General features: G+C 36.2%; 1 protein-coding gene across 2 annotated transcripts in view; it reads left to right on the top strand.

Annotated features, from left to right (window-relative positions):
* Positions 1-2,382: 2,382 nt before the first annotated feature.
* LOC136027317 (17-beta-hydroxysteroid dehydrogenase type 6-like) overlaps positions 2,383-19,915 on the top strand; it is a 75,597-nt gene continuing 58,064 nt past the window's right edge. Inside the window, exon 1 of one of the 2 annotated variants that reach the window (XM_065704439.1) lies at positions 2,383-2,495. The gene's annotated coding sequence lies outside the window, so the exon portion shown is untranslated. Of the gene's footprint in view, positions 2,496-4,797; positions 5,034-19,915 lie in introns of those variants that run through there. The other variant, XM_065704438.1, reaches the window with a different exon arrangement.

Raw genomic sequence — 19,915 nt, 5'->3', positions numbered from 1 at the left:
AATTTCTTAGCCTTTCGAAGAGCCCAAGTTTCAGAAGCATATTTGACGATTATCATTACTGTAGTTTCCAGAATTCCGATCTTATTTCGGAGGAGTTATTTTCCTGTTCTTCAAAATATTTTAACTGTAGAAAAAGCATCCTGTGTCATGGCTACTCTGCTTTTAACATTTTCGCTGCAACCACCGTCTTTACTGATAATATTACCCAGGTAAATAACGCTATATACTTAGTCAATTTTCTCATTCCATAACATCGCCTCTTTACCCTCACTTATTCCTAGTCTAAGCCTCCTCATCTTTTTATCATTAACTTTCAAACCTATTCTTGCACCTTCAAATCTCAGAACCCCTGAAAGATTCATTCATTTCGTTATTATTTCTACCTAGGACACTGAAATTTTCTTCATGACCTAGGAGAATTTGCCTTCCCATTTTACGTCATGTTCTAATATTGCCTTTACCGTGTCCCTCAAGACTGGATCGATCAAAATAATCTGTATTAACGGGGATATATCACAATCCTGCTTAACCCATCATTCCACAACTAACCAACTACAAACTTCACTTCTCAACATAGTAGTCTGTCTTTGTCTGTTTTTACGTCTGAATATGTGTGTTTACTTGTGTTTTAGTCTCTCTCATTATCTGTGCTTCTGAATCTGGGCAGGTGTTTGCTTGTCCCAGTGTCTGTCTTTGTCTGTTTGTATTTCTGAATCCGTATGTTTGTATTTGTTTTTGTCTCGCTCACTCTTTGTGCCTGTGTGTCTGGGTGGGAAGTTTCTTGTCCCAGTGTCTGTTTTTGTCTGTTGAATAATGACAAAGTTTCATTCACTAGTCAATACATCGCTCCTTACGCTGAAGTTTGAATTTTGTTCCAATTCTTTAAGAATGACCCCTGAATCACAATGACCGTTTAACTAGAATAAATAGCTCTTTTGAAAGTACTAAAAAAAACTTTAGCGTAAAGAGTGAGGCATTGACTGGGGGGTGAAGTCCCTCATATTTAGAAACAATACAAGGTTAAATTCGTGCAACTTATCGTAAATAATCCCATCTCATACACAACCACAGTCCAGACTCGAGTACAACCACTTCGTTCTGTAGGTAGAGTTGGTTTTACGGTTAACGACATGACTGCTCTGTGTACAATGATAGAAACTAGTTAGTCAAATCCGAGTTTCACTTCCCTGTAGCTCTTTGACTTATATTCTGCTGCCTGTTTTAAACGTTTTCAAGTGTATGTTTGAGAAAGTTAAAAAAAAAAATTCATTGGAAGAGCCCGGAGAAAAACTGGAGACATATCCAGATTTAGAACGACTGTATAATTTGCGTGTTGAAAGTATCGACACGCTCGAAGACTGGCGAAATTGAGGTATTGGAAGAATTCAAGTACCAAGGATTTCTGATTGAGGGCAAAGGAAGCAGCTCGAACGAAGTCCGCGCTCGAATGGCATCCGTGGTAAAAGTGTTTGCCCAGCTCAACGGTTGTCTATGACGGAAGCGTCAAATCCAGCCACAAAAAAAACTATCTACGAGGTACTAGTCAGATCGGTTCTCCTGTATGAAAGCGATTCTTGGACGTTGAAAGTATCGGAGGTAAAAGATCTAAAAGTCTTTGACCATTCTTGTCTTCGGAGGATGCTTGGTATCAGAATGTGCTACAGAACAGGCAATACAGACCTCCGTCGATCATGCTCCCAGTACCTCGACATCGGGTCAGTTATCAAGAAACACTGTCTGCGCTGGTGCGGGCACATCCAACGCCGACTACTTGAGGCACTGTAAAAAAAAAGCCCTTCATTGCCAGCATCTCCTGGCTGGATAAAACGCCAGAGGGACAATGCAAAACGTCGCTTGCCTGCATCAAAGCTGACCTTGAAATCAAAGGGGATTTCACCCATTTGGCCGATGGTGGGACAAGGACTGGCTCGAAATTACGCAGGAATGGAACCTAGACCGTCAAACATGGAGGTGAATCATTGACGAACTATTGAATGGCAGGCAAGGCTCGCAGCCGTTGTCATGACCCAAGTACAAGTAAGTAAGTACTATCGATTTGATACTACAGAGTATTGACATTTGAGATATTTTGTTAATTATCAGGCAAAAAAAAATTTCCAATCCTATTAAACCAGAAATGGTTTAATTTATTAAAAGTGTTAAAGGTTAAAATTCTGCCATTTTAGAGTATACAAGAAGCTATACTACGTCGAAGAAAATGTTGTCCGAGAAGTAAATAATTCTTTACCTTTAGGACAGAATTAGTCACTTGCGCAAGAGGATATAAAAACTGTTTTCCCAAATTTGCATCTCTTGCCATTTTGGTGAGTTCCTGCCCTACCGCAAGTGCGCAGTGAGAGCACCTGGAAAACAACAGTAGTTTGTTCTTCTACAAGTGCCAAGAGTTTAGGCCAAGTTCAAAACAATAAGCTGAAACTTGATCTATGATACTGAAGATTTGGTCGTGTGCCTCCACTTTAAAGGATTTTCCTGAGGTGACTATTCCGCTTAAGCTATCTGTCGGTATTGAAATTCGGTATATAATCGATTGGTGTCCAGTCTAGAACTGGGTGAAGGACTAGCAACATATCAGGCTTTATATGAAGTATCTAGTTAAAATTTGGCACACCTTAGAAGGATATTTTTTTTTTTACAATTTTCTATAGTTGCTTTGCTGTCTATAAATTTTACTTGCTTTTACCCTTGTTCCAAGCACCCTTCGGCTGTCATTTTAAAATCAAATTTACAATTCTGTACTTTCCTTTATATTTCACTTATACAATAGGCTCCTGATTTTCTTAAGGATTCGAACCAAATGGCCAAAAAAGGGCAAGGGTCATACGATATTATGTGTGCTAATTTTAGCAATAAACTCAGTAGATATGAACGTGAAAATGAACTTTTTTTTCTTATTATTCGACAACCTCTTTCATTTCGCAATACAGCAACATCTTATTTCAGTCAAACTATGGATCAAGTCCCTATCGGTTTCTCTTTACCACAGGCTACATTTTCATAGGCTACCTTTAGGACAGAGTCAGTCACCTGCACCAGAGGATGTAAAAATTATTTTCCCTAATTTGCCTCTCTTGCCCTGTGGGTGAGTTCCCACGTGAATACAGGGAACACTTGGGAAACGATAGTAGTTGGTGCTTCCACATAGTGGCGCCGATTCACAAAAATGTAGGGGGAGGAGGCAAGGTTTTTTTTAGTGAAGAAAAAAAACAGAACAGCATTGAGTGAATTGTAGCAGCTTCTGCTGCAACAAAGATTACAGTTATTTCTAAAAATGATTTTTCATTAATTTTAAAAGGCGCTACATGTAGCAATTTCCTTCAAAATAAGCCATTAGACAGCTCTCTATGATGTTCCAGTACCCAGTTAGCTACGGAAAAGAAGAAACAACAAAAAATCGTGGTTTAAGCCACTTTCCTTGTTTTTCATGCCAATGGAATTTCCTTGTTACTCAAGCCAAGGGGCTGTAAGTTTCCTTTAAAGGGTTTTCAGACAGACGGTTCCGATTTTTAATACCTATTTAATACCTGTGAAAAAATGAAGCACAGGGGTGACAAATAATAGCGACCAGTTAGCCAGTCTCGTTGCTTTAATAAAGCACATAGCTAAAACAGAAAATAGCTATGAAACAGAAATAAAATTTACTTTTCAAAGTTGAAGGGGGCGGGGTCAATTGCCCCTCCCCCCATCTAATTGGCGTGCCTGGTTCAACATATGCCAAAAGTTTAGGCTAAGTTGAAAACATTGAGCTTAAACTTTACCAAAATAATGAAAATTCTGTCGTGTTTCATGAGGTGGCTATTTTGCTTACGCCATCTGCCGGTATTTAAATTGGAAATTTATCACAGGTATCCAGTGTAGAACTAGGTGAAGGACTAGCACCATAACAGACATTTTGAAGTGCCTGGTTTAAATTTGGTAAAACTGAAAAGAATAAGTTTTTGGTAATTCTTGCTAGTTTTGAGGTCATTTTTGATTTTCCTGCTTATAAATGTCACATACTTTATCAAAGCACCCTTCGGCTGTCATTTTAAAATCAAAAGTGTGTACGATTCCTTACTTCTCTTTATGTTTCACTTACACTATAGGCACCTGATTTCCATAAGTATTTGAACCAAATGGTCAAAAAAGAAGGGGGGTACTCACCCCACATCATGGCATCTTAAAATTGTATGCTTACTCTTGCTGATAAGCTTAGTAAATATGCACGTGAAAATAAACTCTGGGTTTCTTGATGATCATGTCTTCATGTAAGCATTGTATGCTTACTTTTGCTGATGAATTTAGCAGGGGCGTTATTTACTATTGGGCAGGAGGGACAACTGTCATTTTCACTTGATTTGGGAAAATTGGCTACAACTTTGCCACCTCCCCCCCCCCCCCGAGGATTTCGATGAAATTACGCCACTGAAGCTTAGAAAATATGCACTTGAAAATAAACTTTCTTGCATTATGCGACAATCCCTTTCGTGTCACTATCAAGCAAAGTCTTATTAAAATCAAACTATGGATCAAATCTCTATTGCCTTCTCTTTTTTTGTACCAAATTTCAGAAAAAGAAAAAAATCATTATAATATTTCTCATACATAAAAAACGATTACATCTCAATTTATTATTTCACCTACTGTTAAAACATTATTACACGCAATTGGTCAGCAAATGACCTATATTCAAATTCCGTCATATCGAACATTTGATTGTCTATCTTCAACCGCTAATTGCTGTAATATAATTCTCGGGCCAGCAATGGTTAACCTTTGGTTAAGGCGCAGCAATGATGTGTAAAGCAATCTGGTCAGACTTGTATACACATTTTTCGTTTTGTTTCATATGTGGCTTATAAGTGATTCATTGAGATCTGAATATCGTTGTATTATATAGGTTTAGTGTCTAACCTGGATGACCCATTTGGTGGAGATATATTAATCAATGCTACTAGTGTAGTTGTAATAAAAAGCCCTTTAAGTGAGACATTGCAAAAGACTTGATCAGGATAAAGTGTCGAGGAAACAGTGTTGTAAGTACAAGGTCTCATGGTTTAGTAGGGGAATGGTCGAATTCCGTTTCGGGAAACACCGCGCAGGCACGTACTGACAAATATAGGTATTTGCCTAGAGATCTTATTGGAGAAAAGAAAACATTTTAAGAAAACAATTCTTACTTCATAATATGCAGAATAATCATAGTTAACACATTTTGCATTGCAGCCTCGCTATACATTACCCTCAACCCTCCTAAAGTGCAACTACATAGCACAAATTGTATATCTTCAATGCATTCTGTTACCCTAAACTTGTTTTTCCAGTTTTTGTTTCGCCACAGTTGATTCTATTTCCAGATTAAATAAAAAATAACAAGTTTTTCTAACTGAAAGGAAGGAGCGACATTAAAACTTAAAACGAACAGAAATTACTCCGTGTATGAAAGGGGCTGTTCCCTTCTCACCGCCCCGTTCTTTACGCTAAAGTTTGACTCTTTCTCTCAATTTTACTTTATAAAACAGTAAATAACTTTAGCGGAAAGAGCGTAGCGTTGAGGAGGCGTGTATGAAAGGGGCTGTTTTTTAACAGCCCCTTTCATACACTGAGTAATTTCTGTTCGTTTCATGTTTTAATGTCGCTCCTTACTTTCAGTTAAAAAAGCTTTTTTATTTATTTGATTTCTGAACGTTTTAGAATTAATGCATGTTTGATTTTGGCTCTCTGCAAATGAATAATTAAAACGAAATTTGCGTACTATTTCTTTTTTTTGCTAAATGGCTTTCTCTTAGTTTTGATCAGACGATTCTGAGAAAAACTGGTGAGGAGGCCTAGTTGCCCTCCATTTTTAGGTTACTTAAAAAGCTGACTAGAATTTTTAATTTTTAACGAACATTTTTATTAGTTAAAAATATACGTAACTTTCAAATTAACCTACGTAACGAACTTCTATATTCGTATATTTTATTGTGTATATGAGGGGGTTATCCCCTCGTTAATACCTCGCTTTTTACATTAAAGCTTTAATTTTCTCCCAATTCTTTAAGAATGACCCCTGAATCACAAAGGCTGTAGAATAAATAGTTGAAATTACCAAAAATGCTTTAGCGTAAAGAGCGAGGTATTTAGGAGGAAATGAACCCCCCATATACGTAATAATCTCTGTTCATTTTAAGTTTTAATGCTGGTCCTTAGTTTCAGTTGAAAAAACTTTTTCATATTTATTTTTTCATTGTTTTATTTTTTAAATAATGCTAGAAAATCCTGCACCTCCTTCATGTAATTTCTCTTCTCCCATGATAAATTCCTCCAAGACAAGATCCTCCCATGTAGCCTCCTCCCCTCAACCCCCCCACCAACCAAAAAATCCCCCTGAAAAGATATGTACACTTCCCAGTAACCATTACTGTATGTAAACACTGGTCAAAGTTTGTAACTTGCAGCCCCGCCTGCGGGGACCGCGGAGAAGTAAGTCAGCCCCTAAGACATAGTTATTATGTTTTTCGACTATGCTGAAGGAAATGACTATCTCAACATTTTGGTCCGCTGACTTTAGGAAAAAAGCTTGGGAGGGGGCCTAGGTGCCCTCCAATTTGTTTGGTCACTTAAAAACGGCACTAAAATTTTTAATCTCCGTTATAATGAGCCCTCTCGCGACATTCTAGGACCACTTGGTCGATACGATCACCCCTGGGAAAAAAACAAACAAATAAATAAACACGCGACCCTGATCGGTCTTCTTGCAAGAAAAATACTAAGTTCCACATTTTTGTAGATAGGAGCTTGAAACTTCTACGTTTGGGTTCTTTGATACGCTGAATGGGACGGTGTGATTTTTGTTAAGATCCTATGTTTTTTTAGGTGGTGTTTCCCCCTATTTTCCAAAACAAGGCAAATTATCTCAGACTCGTAACTTTTGATGAGTAAGACTAAATTTGATGAAACTTATATATTTAAAATCAGCATAAAAATCAAATTCTTTTGATGTATCTATTAGTATCAAAATTCAATTGAGCCGGGTCGCTCCTTACTGCAGTTCATTTTTTTTTACATTAGAAAAAAAATATAAATCATCAAAATTTGTATGATAATTATGCATGACGATTCCCTCTGTGAAGAAAACAATATAATAACAAAGGAGTTTTAGGCCAAATTGAACATTCTTTTCAATTAAAATGTTTACTGCCATTGTAATTCCGGGCCACTCCTCCACCTCTCCCCACAATGTGGCTAGGCTTTCGCCACTGATGCAAGCATTATTTTTTGAAAGGGTGTTGAATGGAAAAATATTATGTTCCTCTCTTAAGGATCCTCTCCGCCCGAGGGTAATGAGGTAAGCAATTTGTTTTATAGTTTTTGCGTAGAAAAGGCTATTAACTAGACGGTTGCGGCAAAATTTTAAAGCCATGGGACTTTCAGGGGCCTGGTTCCAAGGACCCTCCTTTGCCGTGCATACGCGCCTGTTTTCAACTGAGATACTGGTGTTAGCCGTTATATACCGAAAAACTATGCAAGGGGCTGAGTTCCAAAAACTTTTCTTGGCTACGCCACTGGTTCTTGGTGACTTGCAAACGCGTTTTCTGTTTTGCCTTGAACAAGCATTCATTACTTTCTTGGTATTAAATAAAGATAAACAAGTTTTTGAAACTTTTTGCAAGAAGCAACGTTAAACCTTAAAAGAAACAAAAATAATTCCTTATATGGGGGTTTGACCCTTCTTCATTTCTCACTCTTTACACTAAAGCCACTTTTAGTACTTTTAAAGGTTCTTTAAAAGTACTTCTCATTCAAAATCAATTGTTTTTGAGCAGACTCTTGAAGACTGCTTATGACAAAAAAACAAACTTTAGCATAAAGAGCGATGGATGAATAAGGGGTAGCTCCTTCATATACAGAATCTTACACCAAAAAAAAATAAAAAAAAATAAACACGCGTCCGCGATGTTTCTTCTGGGAAATTTCTTTTTTACAAAATTCCACATTTTTGTAGATAGGAGCTTGAAACTCCTACAGGAGGGTTCTCTAATTTGCTGAATCTGATGGAGTGAGTTTCAGATCGCCTGACTTTGCTTTTCAAAAATCAGATATTTCTCAGGCTCGTAGCTTTTGACTGGTAATGTTAAAATTAACGAATTTTATATATTTTCCTTTTGATATACTAATTATTATCAAAATCCCTTCTGTTTAAAGTTACAGTTACCATTAGGCCGAGTCACCTCTTACTTACAGTTCATTGCCACGAACTGTTCGATCATTATATTTCATTGGTGTGAAGATGTGTATGGCCGTTTATTTAGAAAAGGTCAACAAATGTGATTAGTTTAGAGTTGTATTGAATAGACTTTATTTGGCTCCACTACTTCTTTTCTTATATTAAACAGTTTAAGCGATCGATACCAATTTTGTTTTCGACTGTAATAAACTATTTAGTGTTGTTGTAAAATGTTAGCGTTTGCCATCCGCTGTTCTAAAATAATAATTGTAATATATAAAGTTTTTGGAGCTTCTTTAAGTGGACCCCTGGGCTTCATCTTTGCCAATAGTTTTTGCGACCCACCATATCAGACAAAACATTTACTAAGAAACAGATTTTATTTTTTAATAAAATTTTCGTGATTTGCTTGAATATATCATACACAAACATTCCAGAACAACTACATAATAAAATAGTGTGCGTGTAACTGAACCCCAAGCAACTGAACCCCGTGAAATCCAACTCCATTTAGCTGGACCCTCTTGCGACTGAACCACCATGCAACTGAACCTCCATTTAACTGAACCCATGTGTAACTGAGCTCTCGTATAACTGAAATCTCATGCAATTGAAATACCGTCCTCAGTTTTTCAACATTCTACAAATATGATGCAATATAATTAGGTAAAACACAAGTTTGAATCTTTTCATGTTTAATCTTGTTGGAATTGTTTTGTTTTTTTTTAATTCATGATATAAAAGCCCGTCAAGAGGATTCATAAACAAGCTCTGTTTTCTTGTCAAAAAAAAAAAAACAAAAAAAAACAAAAAAACAAAGAAAATCGGACGTCACAAACCATTAAAACCAGTTTTATTTCTCCCTTTTCTATGTCTGTTTTCACTTTATGTCTCCACCCTGTCAATTCTGGGATATAGACTTCACGACCATGAGGATTCAATATCAATTTCTATCTCCACCCTCCCTCGTCGTTCCCTTAGAACTAATTCCGCACTAATCTCCGAAGGAGGGAGATTCCTCAGAGGGTGTATTTTAATACCAAAATATCCTGACTCTCATTGAGTGTTCAGGTAAATTAAATAAAATAAAAACAAGTTTTTTCAACTGAAAGTAAGGACCAACATCAAAACTTAAACCGAACAGAAATTATAACGTATATGAAGAGGGTTGCCTCCTGCTCAACAGCTCACTCTTTGCGCTAAAGTTTTTTAGTACTTTTAAACAAGCTTTTTATTGTTTTAATTAAAAAACTCTTATGTTTCAGGAGTCGTCCTTAAAGAATTGGGATAAAATTCAAACTTTAGCGTAAAGAGCGAAACCCGCGTAATAATTTCTATTCGTTTTAAGTTTTAATGTTGCTCCTTACTTTCAGTTGAAGAAGCTTGTTTTTTATTTAATTTCTGATCGTTTTCTACGATCGTTTTCGCCTCCACGGCGAAACACCCTCCCCACGAAAATATTCTCTAGACACATCAATCCCGGTGATAATTTACCCAGGACAATTACTCTTAACAACACCGCGCGTAAAATTGAGACGGAAAAGAGAAAGCAAGAATTTTGTATAGGAATTCTGTCAAATTCTCCCAGTGTAAAATTTTCTCTGACAATTTTATTCTCTGGAAACTTCCCTCCCCGTGGAGAATTCCCCCCGTGGAAAAACTCCCACCAGAAAATTTGTTCCCCCAACCCTAAAATGTATGCATGCTTCCCAATAACAAATACTATTCGTAAACAATGGGCAAATTCTATAGCTAAAAGACTTTTCCCCTGGGACTGTAGGGGTTACGTTATATCCAAACGCATAGTTATTGGGCCTTTCAATTATGATGAACAAAATGGCTATCTCAAAATTTTGATCTGACGACTCTGGGGAAAAAAGGGGCGAGGGAGGAGGCCTATTTGCCCTCTAATTTTTTTGGTCACTTAAAAAAGGCACTATAACTTTTAATTTCCGTTCGAATGAGCCCTCTCACTATATTTTGGGACCACTGGGTCGATGCGAACACCCATGAAAAAAAGAAAACAAATGAACATGCATTTGTAATCTTTCTTCTGGCGAAAGATACAAAATTCCATATTTTTGTAGATAGGAGCTTGAAACCTCTGCAGTAGGGTTTTCTGATACCTTGAATCTGATGGTGTGATTTTCATTAAGATTCTATGACTGTTAGGGGGTGATTCACCCTTTTTTCAAAAATATGGCAAATCTTCTCATAGTCGTAGCCGTTAATAGGTAGGACTTAACTTAATCAAATCTATGTATTTGAAATCAGCATAATAAGCCGATTCTTTTGATATATATATATATATATATATATATATATATATATATATATATATATATATATATATATATATATATATATATATATATATATATATATATATATATATATATATATATATATATATATATATATATATATTGGTATCAAAATTCTGTGTTTTAGAGTTTCGGTTACTATTGATGGTAGGTCGCTCCTTACTTACAGTTGGAAATAGAAATAGAAATTGGTGTGTAATCCCCAGGGCCGTATTCAGGACTTTCGTTTGGGGGGTTATTTTCTCAGGAAGAGGGGGACTAAAAAACTTTAAAAAACACATCAAAAACGTGAAATTGATATTTAATCCATCTTGATTTCTGGGAATATTTGTGACCAACGCTGTTATTATGAAAGTAAAGAGCAATACTAAATTTCGAATGAGCAGAATTTATTCTGTATAGAAGGGGGACTGCCCCTTCCCTATTTCCACCTCCATCTCTGGGTCGTAGAAACTTCAGAGGATGCTCATTCGATCAGAAATTGAGAGTTATAGTCCTTTTCTCAGTCAAAAGTGATTGGAAACCAATCAACTGCTGGGGGGGGGAGGGTTTCAGGGGATATTTTCTACGGGAGGGTATTTTAATTGGGGGAGCGTTTTTTCCACCCGGGTATTTTCTAGGTAGGGGGGTGGTTTGTAAGCCAAGACCCGTAGACAGTGAAAGGGCGAAGGGAACCCCATTAACAGACATAGAAAAGGAGAAATAAGTCTGGCTTAAATGCTTTGTGACATCCGGTATTCTTTGTTTTTATGATAACAAAACAGAGATTTCTTATGAATCATCTTGGCAAGCATTTATACCATGACTTCAAAAACAAACAATTCCAACATGCAAAGATTCCAAATTGTGTTTTAACCAGTGAAATTGCCTCGTACTAGTAGAATACTGAGAAACTGAGTGCGGTGGTTCAGTTGCACGAGGGTGAAGTTACACGAGGGTTTAGCTGCTCGGTGGTTTAGTTGCACGGGGGTTCAGTTATACGGGAACTCAGTTGTAAGGGGGTTCACTTGCACAGTGGCTCAGTTACATTGGGTTTCAGTTAAATGGGGTTGAGTTTGCATGGGGGTTGAATTGCATGAGAGTTCAGTGAAATTGGGTTCATTTGCATTAGGGCTCAGCTCCATGAGGGTTCAGATACACGGTGGTTTAGTTGCACAGTAGTTCCGTTGCACGGGGCTTCAGTTGCAAGGGGGTTCAGTTACCCGATTATTCAGTTGCAATAGAACCAATTAAAAGTTATATTTATGAAAATTGAAATTCAGAGGTGATCATTTTAATTTTATTTTCAAACTAGGTTCGACATCCATCTGTTTCGATTTTCTTCTTTTTCACTGAGATCAAGCATTTCTTCCTTTTCAATTTTGACTTTAAAAGAAGCTCTAATCTATTTATTATTTGAAGGAATATCCGGAAAGTAGTCCTTACAACTACTTCTTCGCTTGGAACAAGTTGATATTAATATTCTTCTTAGGTTTTTCAGCATTTTCTTACCTCTATTTTATGGCCGACACATCGAGCCCTGCTCCCCGTCGTCCAGTTTAGAAAATTGTTTATTATGTAGTTCGGTCAATAAAAGGTCTTATCTTGTCTTGTGTAATTTCCTCATCCCAGTTTGCACGGGTTTCACAAGTCTAGGTGTATCCCCGCCGCTGTATCCCCCAGAAAATTCTATCCCCGGAAAATTCACCGCGGAAAGCTCCCCTCCGGAGAAAATCCCCTCGGATAATTCCCACCCATATTCTCTCTGGATAATTAAACATGTTCATTAGAAGAAAAATTGAAAGTTATCTGTTCTTTTTTGGTTTTAACGTTGCTCCTTACTTTCAGTTGAAAAGACTTGTTTTTTTATTGAATTTCCGATTGTTTTTCGGACAATACCGGTAAATCTGGCTCACCCTCTATGAAAAATCTTTCGTTCAAAGCTCCTCCCACTTAAAATACACCCCCTCCCTGTAAAATTCCCTCCGGGCTATTTCATTCTCACTAAAAATCCCTCTTCGTAAATTTTTTTTGCGGACGATTCAGCCTGAAAAATTCTCCTTAGCATACTTTCATTTGAAAAACATTTTAATTTCTAATCGTTTTACTATCACTCTGGAAATTCCCCCTTCCGTGGATTTTTTCTTAGGAAATCCGAACCCGCTGAAAATTTCTCGATAGCAATTACCCCGGAACATCTACACATGCAAAATTGAGTTAACAAAGAGAAAGTAAAACAAATAAAAAGAAATTCATGTAGGAATCCGGTACAATCCCTCTAGTATAAAGTTTCCTTTATAAAGCTCCCCCTCCTGGAAATTTCCCTTCCCACGAGAAATTATCCAGATAGAAACCAACCCCAAGCACAAAATCCCCTACTCCCTCCCCAAAAAATATCTGTATTCTTCCCAATAACAAATACTATATGTAAACAATAGGCAAATTTTGTAAATTAAGAACCTGTCCCCAGGAGCTTTGGGGGATCATGTTAACTCCAAAGGCATAGTTTTTGGACCTTTCAACTGTGTTGAACAAAACGGCTGTCTCAAAATTCTGATCGGGCGCTTCTTGGGAAAAAAGGGGCGTAGGAAGGAGTGCTATTAGACCGCCAAATTTTTAGATCACTTGGAAGGGCGCTAGAACTTTTAATTTCTGGTCGAAAGAGTCCTCTCTCGATATTCTAGGACAATTGGTTCGATACGATTACCCCTAGGGAGAAATAACATATAAATAAACACTCATCCGTGATCTTTCTTGTGGCAAAAAATGTGAAATTCCATATTTTGTAGACAGGAGCTTGAAACCTCTGCAGTAGGGTTCTCGGATACGCTGAATCTGATGATGTAATTTTCATTCAGGTCATTTAACTTTTAGGGAGTGTTTCTTCCCTTTTTCTAAAATATGAAGAATTTTCTCAGTCTCGTAACCTTTGAAGTGTGATAATAAACTTAATGAATCCAGTGTATTTGGAATCATTACAATAAGACGATTCTTTAGATAGGCCTACATCTATTGATATCAGAATCCGGTGATTTATAGTTTCGGTTACTATTGAGACGCGTCGTTCCTAATTTAAAGTTCGTTACCGCGAACTGTTTGGTTTTGCGACATATGTTTCAATCATCTCATTTACCTAAATGGGCTCGCGCCACTCTTTTACTGACTCATTTTATTTAACGACTGTCTGTAAACGTTTGGGAGGATACACCCACCCCTCATACGTAAAGCTGACGAGCAGATGAATATATTCATTATCACTCTCCTTTTCCTTCCGCAATCAAACACTTCATAGGAATGAACAGTAAGTAATGCGCCACTAGTGCTATTAGCAACCAAACCTAAAATAAAAGTTATGACATTAACGCATACATCATAAGAATCAGATTTTACGGATATTCCAAATATATAAGACTCATTGATACCAGGCAAGATTTTGATAATGTATTCCAAAATGTTTTGATAATACCAGGGAATATTTTGATAATACCACACAAGATTTGGAAATACTTGGCTAAAATTTGTATCATTATCCCAACCTATTATCGTATGGCACCCTTCCAAAAAAAAAAAATCACTTGACAGAGCCAGCTGCTAATAGTCTAAAATTCTGAATCCAAAAGATTCAAAATCAAAAAAGAAGAAAAATGTCCCTACAAGCGTTATTTTTCTAATAGGATCATTCACGATTAACATATTTATCATCTTCATTTTTTATTATTTCTATGATATCACACGCGATTTTTTTTTGTTTTTTTTTATATATAGCAAAAAAAATAAGTACATTTTTTTATAAGTATATTGTATGTCATTTTAAAACATTAATTTTTTTTTAAATGAAGTTTAAAAAAGTTAAGGGGGGTCCAAAGTTGGGGGAGGGGACATTGGGCCCCTTGGAGGTGAGACGATCACCCGCGGGGAAAAAGTGAGACAGACCTATGCTTTTTATGTAAAAGAAGTGAATTTCATAGCAAGTGAGTGTATAAACCCACATCTATAAAATTTTTCCTTATTCTTGCTTCGGGGGCAAGGTATTTTATTTTTGTGGCAGCAGACGTTTTGGAAGATTAGAAATAAATTTTGACTCAATTACGGTTTTAACAAGAAAACGTTTTTCCTGTGCAGATTCGAAATCTGCACAGGAAATCCCTTAAAGTGCTGCACAGTTTGTGCCATCTTTTTCTTAAACAAAATGCTAGGAAAATTTTACCATCTTTAAGAATTTGGCCCTTTTTTATGAATGTCGCTAGCATGCATTCTTTGCTGTCAGCCGTTAGCCACATGAGAAACAGTGTTACCAGATGATTAATATTAGGCAGTGCAACCTTAAAAGGGATCATGCCCCGAATGCACCATTTTGTTAATTGGGAATACGCCAAAGTTGCAATTATCTGTACAAAATAGGAACTATTTACAATTAGCCTCCTCAGAAGCAAGGATGGTAAGAAAAGAATTTCCACTTCGTAATATGCAGAAAAATGGTAGTTAACACATTTAATGCGTTTCCTTTTTTGTTCACTTTTTATCCCCTTTTATGAAAAAAAAATATATTCATATTATTTTTTTTTAAATAGTGTGCCCTTGGATTAGAATAGTTCTTGCAGAAAAGCAGTTTTGTTTATTAATTCTGGGCGACAAGCCGGGCCTTAATTTATAGATAGTCGGGCCTTATTATAGATATTATAGATACAAGTCGGGCCTTAATTTAAGTTATGTTGGTTTGTTGGCAAGCTATGCTGTTAAGTTAGGTTAATTTTTATTAACCTATTTATTAATAGATGAATGAAAATTTAATACTAATTTTTATTTATCAGTATTTTGTTATTTTGTTTGTTCTTTTTTGCTTATTTATTTATTTTCTTTGTATGATATCAATACAATACGACAGTTATTTTTAAGCGAATTGTTTAAGTCCGAAGGCACGCTATATTAAAAGGTGAGAAAATTAATGATTTTTTTTTCAAAAAGTTAATAAAATGTAAATGAAAGTTTAAACTCCTTGAATGTGTGTTAACTATTACTCTTCTGTATGTTATGAAATAAGAATTGTGTTTTTAACATATTTCCTTCTGAAGAGGTCTAATTCTAAATTAGCACCAAAAAATCAGTTCATGCAAAGAATTCAATGCTCTTGGAGGGGGATATTCCTTGACATATGAGTAGATATATAAGAAAATCCTATCTTCGTTTGATTTTTCTTTTGCAATTATGCCTTCCAACCTCCCCTTTTGGAACCTAATGAAAGTCAAGAATAAGGAATTGGGTTTTTGTTATGTACATATTTTTCTGTATCTACTTTTGAGACCCCCTCCAGTAGAGCTTTAGTCACCTCCGGGTGGGTGAGATCACGCTCCCCAGTTGATTTGACCAGTCAGTGAAGAAAGAAGAGTTAAAGTCACATCGTAAAACGCCACTGTAACGTTGTAATGTTGCAACAAAAAAATTAATTTAATGACAAATTAATTAAATATTACAAAATTAATGTTGTAATATTGCCCTTTGTCGGTAAATGCTACAATTCTGCCTACAGGCAACAATAGGACATCATACTCGTGATAGCGAAAGAAAACTGCGTACAATAAAAGAAAAAAAATAGTTGGTAGAAATTACCAACTAGTCGGTTAATCCGTCACCTCCCATCAAAAAAAAAAAAAAAAAATCTATTGACGCCTCTGTTATTTAGAATGCACGATGTGACCTCGCATGTATTCCCTTGCGAAATTATAAAAGTATAAATCATTATATTGTCAGAAATCAAAAATAAGCCGAAATTTACTTGCAGGTTGCTTATTAGACCATTCAATTAGCCTATTCTAATTCGGACTGCAACGTTTAATAATACGTAAAGATAAATACGTAAAATGAAAATACGTGTGAAAAATACGTAAAGATAAGTTTTGGTGAATTTTTCGGAGAACTGATTATTTCGCTAGCTTAAATATGTATATATATACTATCAAATAATTGAATCGAGTAAACTATTCGATTCACCAAACATAGCAATCGCTGCAGATGTAATGGGAACCCAGTTTCCTCCGCCCCGGTTATACCTGGATACGACCCAATACCATCCAACAAGTTTCATGTTGTTGTTGTTTTTTTTTTTTTTTTTTTTCTTGCAATGATGCAGTAGTGATGTGGTAGTGATTATTATGTTTGGAATGAATTTGAATGGCGAATCAAATTGCATATTTCTGCATTTCTTTGGCACCGGGACGGTACTCTTGCATGAGGGATGACCTGGCGGTATACCACTTAGCCTTTACCCGGTTTAATCACTAAAAAACACAGCGTCTACTTACAAAAAAGGCCGTGGGTCAAAACTGTTTCTTCTTTTAATTGGCTTAATATTTCTGCAAAAGGACAAATCAGATTTTAAAATGCGATGTTATCTGTCTCTCCATAAATAGCATTTACTTGTCTGTATAGGTTTGTATCCAGCATTAGTTAATTCAGTTTTATAAAGGTGGAATTGTTTTTTTTTTCTTCTTCTTCTTTTTTTTCTCTCCAGCAATAAAGAATAATGTGATTGCCTGGTAAAAATGCGTCTCGAAAATAAACCAATAGAATTAATATTCGCTTTTTGATGCAGGTATTAATACAGTAATCTCTCATTTTTGTCTTCGGTTTAATCCTAGATATTTAATTGTGTAAAAGAAAAAGAACTTTTATATGAATCAAAACAGCCATAAAGAATTTAAAGGGGCAAAAATTACCAAATTTTATGAGCTACACGAACACGCAGATTCAGACATCAAAACAGCCATAAAGACTTTAAAGGGGCAAAAATTACCAAATTTTATGAGCTACACAGATTTAGACATCAAAACAGCCATAAAGACTTTAAAGGGGCAAAAATTACCAAATTTTATGAGCTACACAGATTTAGACATCAAAACAGCCATAAAGACTTTAAAGGGGCAAAAATTACCAAATTTTATGGGCTACACAAACACACAGATTCAGACATCAAAAAGGTCATAAAGACTTTAAAGGGGTGAAAATTACCAAATTTCATGAGCTACACAAACACTCAGATTCAGACATCATAACAGCCATAAAGACTTTAAAGGGGCAAAAATTACCAAATTTTATGAGCTACTACCTACTCAGCCTCCCCCCACGAAGTGCAGCATGATATAATTTATCATTAATGAAAATTTATTTAGGGCCAGTGTCTACCCATGTAAGTTTTAATGTGTTTTTACTTTTATTTGAAAAAAATTCTATAAAACTATTAATGAAAGTGTAAATTTTGTGGCTCAATGTAGTTTATAGTGTAAAAAAAAAGCTCTAAAACCATAATAGTCTGATATATACTTGAATAAATAAATGCCAGTCAATTTACATGGCCAGAAAACCTTATATTCGGTTTTACCCTGAGTTGAATATCAGCTTTATTTTTAGCACATTGTAAGTTCATTATTGGTTTATTTTAAGTCTAATATCTGTCTCTTTTAACTTTTAGTTCATTGTTTATCATAATTTCTGTTAGGTTTTTTTCCTCTTTACTTTTGTCAAAAAATATTGTTTTTATTTAATTCTAGCAAAGAAACAGATATGAAGGCTCGTTAAAAAGACAAGAAAAGAGAAAAAAGCGTGAAATATTCGTCTGTGTCAAACAAAAATATTGTCGGCGTGGTTGGAAGCAAGACAATAGAACTATTTAAAGAACAAAAGGGAAAACAAGAAGAAAAATTAAAAGCTGGAAAAATAAAGTAATTGAAATAAAAAACAATAGCTAAGAGCTCATATGGCACTTGTGACGAGGCGAGAAGAGCTAAGAGCCAAGAGATCATATGGTGTGAGCTCTAACAAAATTCTATGAATCAATAAATTGATTTAAAAAGGAAAATAAGAAGCTTAATGCCGGTCAAGATTTAAAATAAGAGCTCTGAGTCACAAAGTCCTTCTAAATATCAAAATTCATTAAGATCCGATCACCCACTCGTAAGTTATAAATACCTATTTTTTTCTAATTTTTCCTCTGCCTTTTGTCCCCCAGATGGTCGAATCTGGGAAAACGACTTTATAAAGTTAAATTGTGCAGCTCCCTGACACGCCTACCAATTTTCATCGCTCTAGCACGTCCAGAAGCACCGAACTCGCCAAATCACTGAACCCCTACCCCCAACTCCCCCAAAGAGAACGAATCCAGCACGATTCTGTCAATCACGTATCAAGAACATTTGTTTATTCTATCCACCAAGCTTCATCCCGATTCCTCCACTCCAAGTGTTTTTCCAAGATTTCCCCCTCCAACTCCCCCCAATGTCAAAAGATCTGGTCGGGATTTGAAATAAGAGCTCTGAGACATGAATTCCTTCAAAAAAATCATATTTCATTACGATCCGATCATCTATTCGTAAGATAAAAACACCCCAATTTTCATGTTTTCCAAGAATTCCGGTTTCCCCTTCCAACTCCCCCGAATGTCACAGGATCTGGTCGAAATTTGAAATTAGAACTTTAAAGCACAAGATCCTTCTAAATATCAAATTTCATTAAGATCTGGTCACCCTTTCGTAAGTTACAAATACCTCAATATTCTAAATTACCCCGTCCAATTCCACCAAAGAGAGTAGATCCGGTCCAGTTATGTCAGTCACGTATCTTAGACAGGTTTCTAGTTACGAGGTCCTTCTAAATATGAAGTTTCGTGAAGATCCGCTCACTCCTTCGTAAGTTAAAAATACGTCATTTTTTCTTATTTTTCAGAATTCCCCCCCCCCCCAATTCAGCGGATCCGTTCCAATTATTGAAATCACGTATGCAAGACTTCTGCTTATTTTTCCAACCAAGTTTCATCCCAATCCCTCCAATCTAAGCGTTTTCCATCATTTTAGGTTTCCCCAACCCAAACTTCCCCCAATGTCACCAGATCCGGTCAGGATTTAAAATAAGAGCTTTGAGACACGATATCCTTCTAAATATCAAATTTCATGGAGATCCAATCACCCGTTCGTAAGTTAAAAATACCTCATTTTTTCTAATTTTTCAGAATTAACCCCCCCCCCAACTACCCCAAAGAGAGCGGATCTGTTCTGGTTATGTCAATCATCTATCTAGGACTTGTGTTTATTTTTCCCACCATGTTTCATCCCGATCCCTCCACTCTAAGTGTTTCCAAGATTTAGGTTTCCCCCTCCCAACTCCCCGCCCCCGTCACCAGATCCGGTCGAGATTTAAAATAAGAGCTCTAAGAGACCATATCCTTCTAAATATTAAATCTCATTGAGATCCGATCACCCGTTCGTAAGTTGAAAATACCTCATTTTTACCCCCCCCCCCCCCCCAACTACCGCAAAGAGAGCGAATCAGTTCCGATTATGTCAATCATGTATCTGGGACTTGCGCTTATTTTCCCGTTAAGTTTCATCCCGATCCTTCCACTCTAAGTGTTTTCCAA

Source organism: Artemia franciscana, chromosome 5 (assembly GCF_032884065.1).
Source record: "Artemia franciscana chromosome 5, ASM3288406v1, whole genome shotgun sequence".
In the NCBI taxonomy this organism is placed as follows: domain Eukaryota; kingdom Metazoa; phylum Arthropoda; class Branchiopoda; order Anostraca; family Artemiidae; genus Artemia; species Artemia franciscana.
Note: the sequence above shows the minus strand (reverse complement) of the source record. Positions and strands in the feature narration are given on the sequence as shown.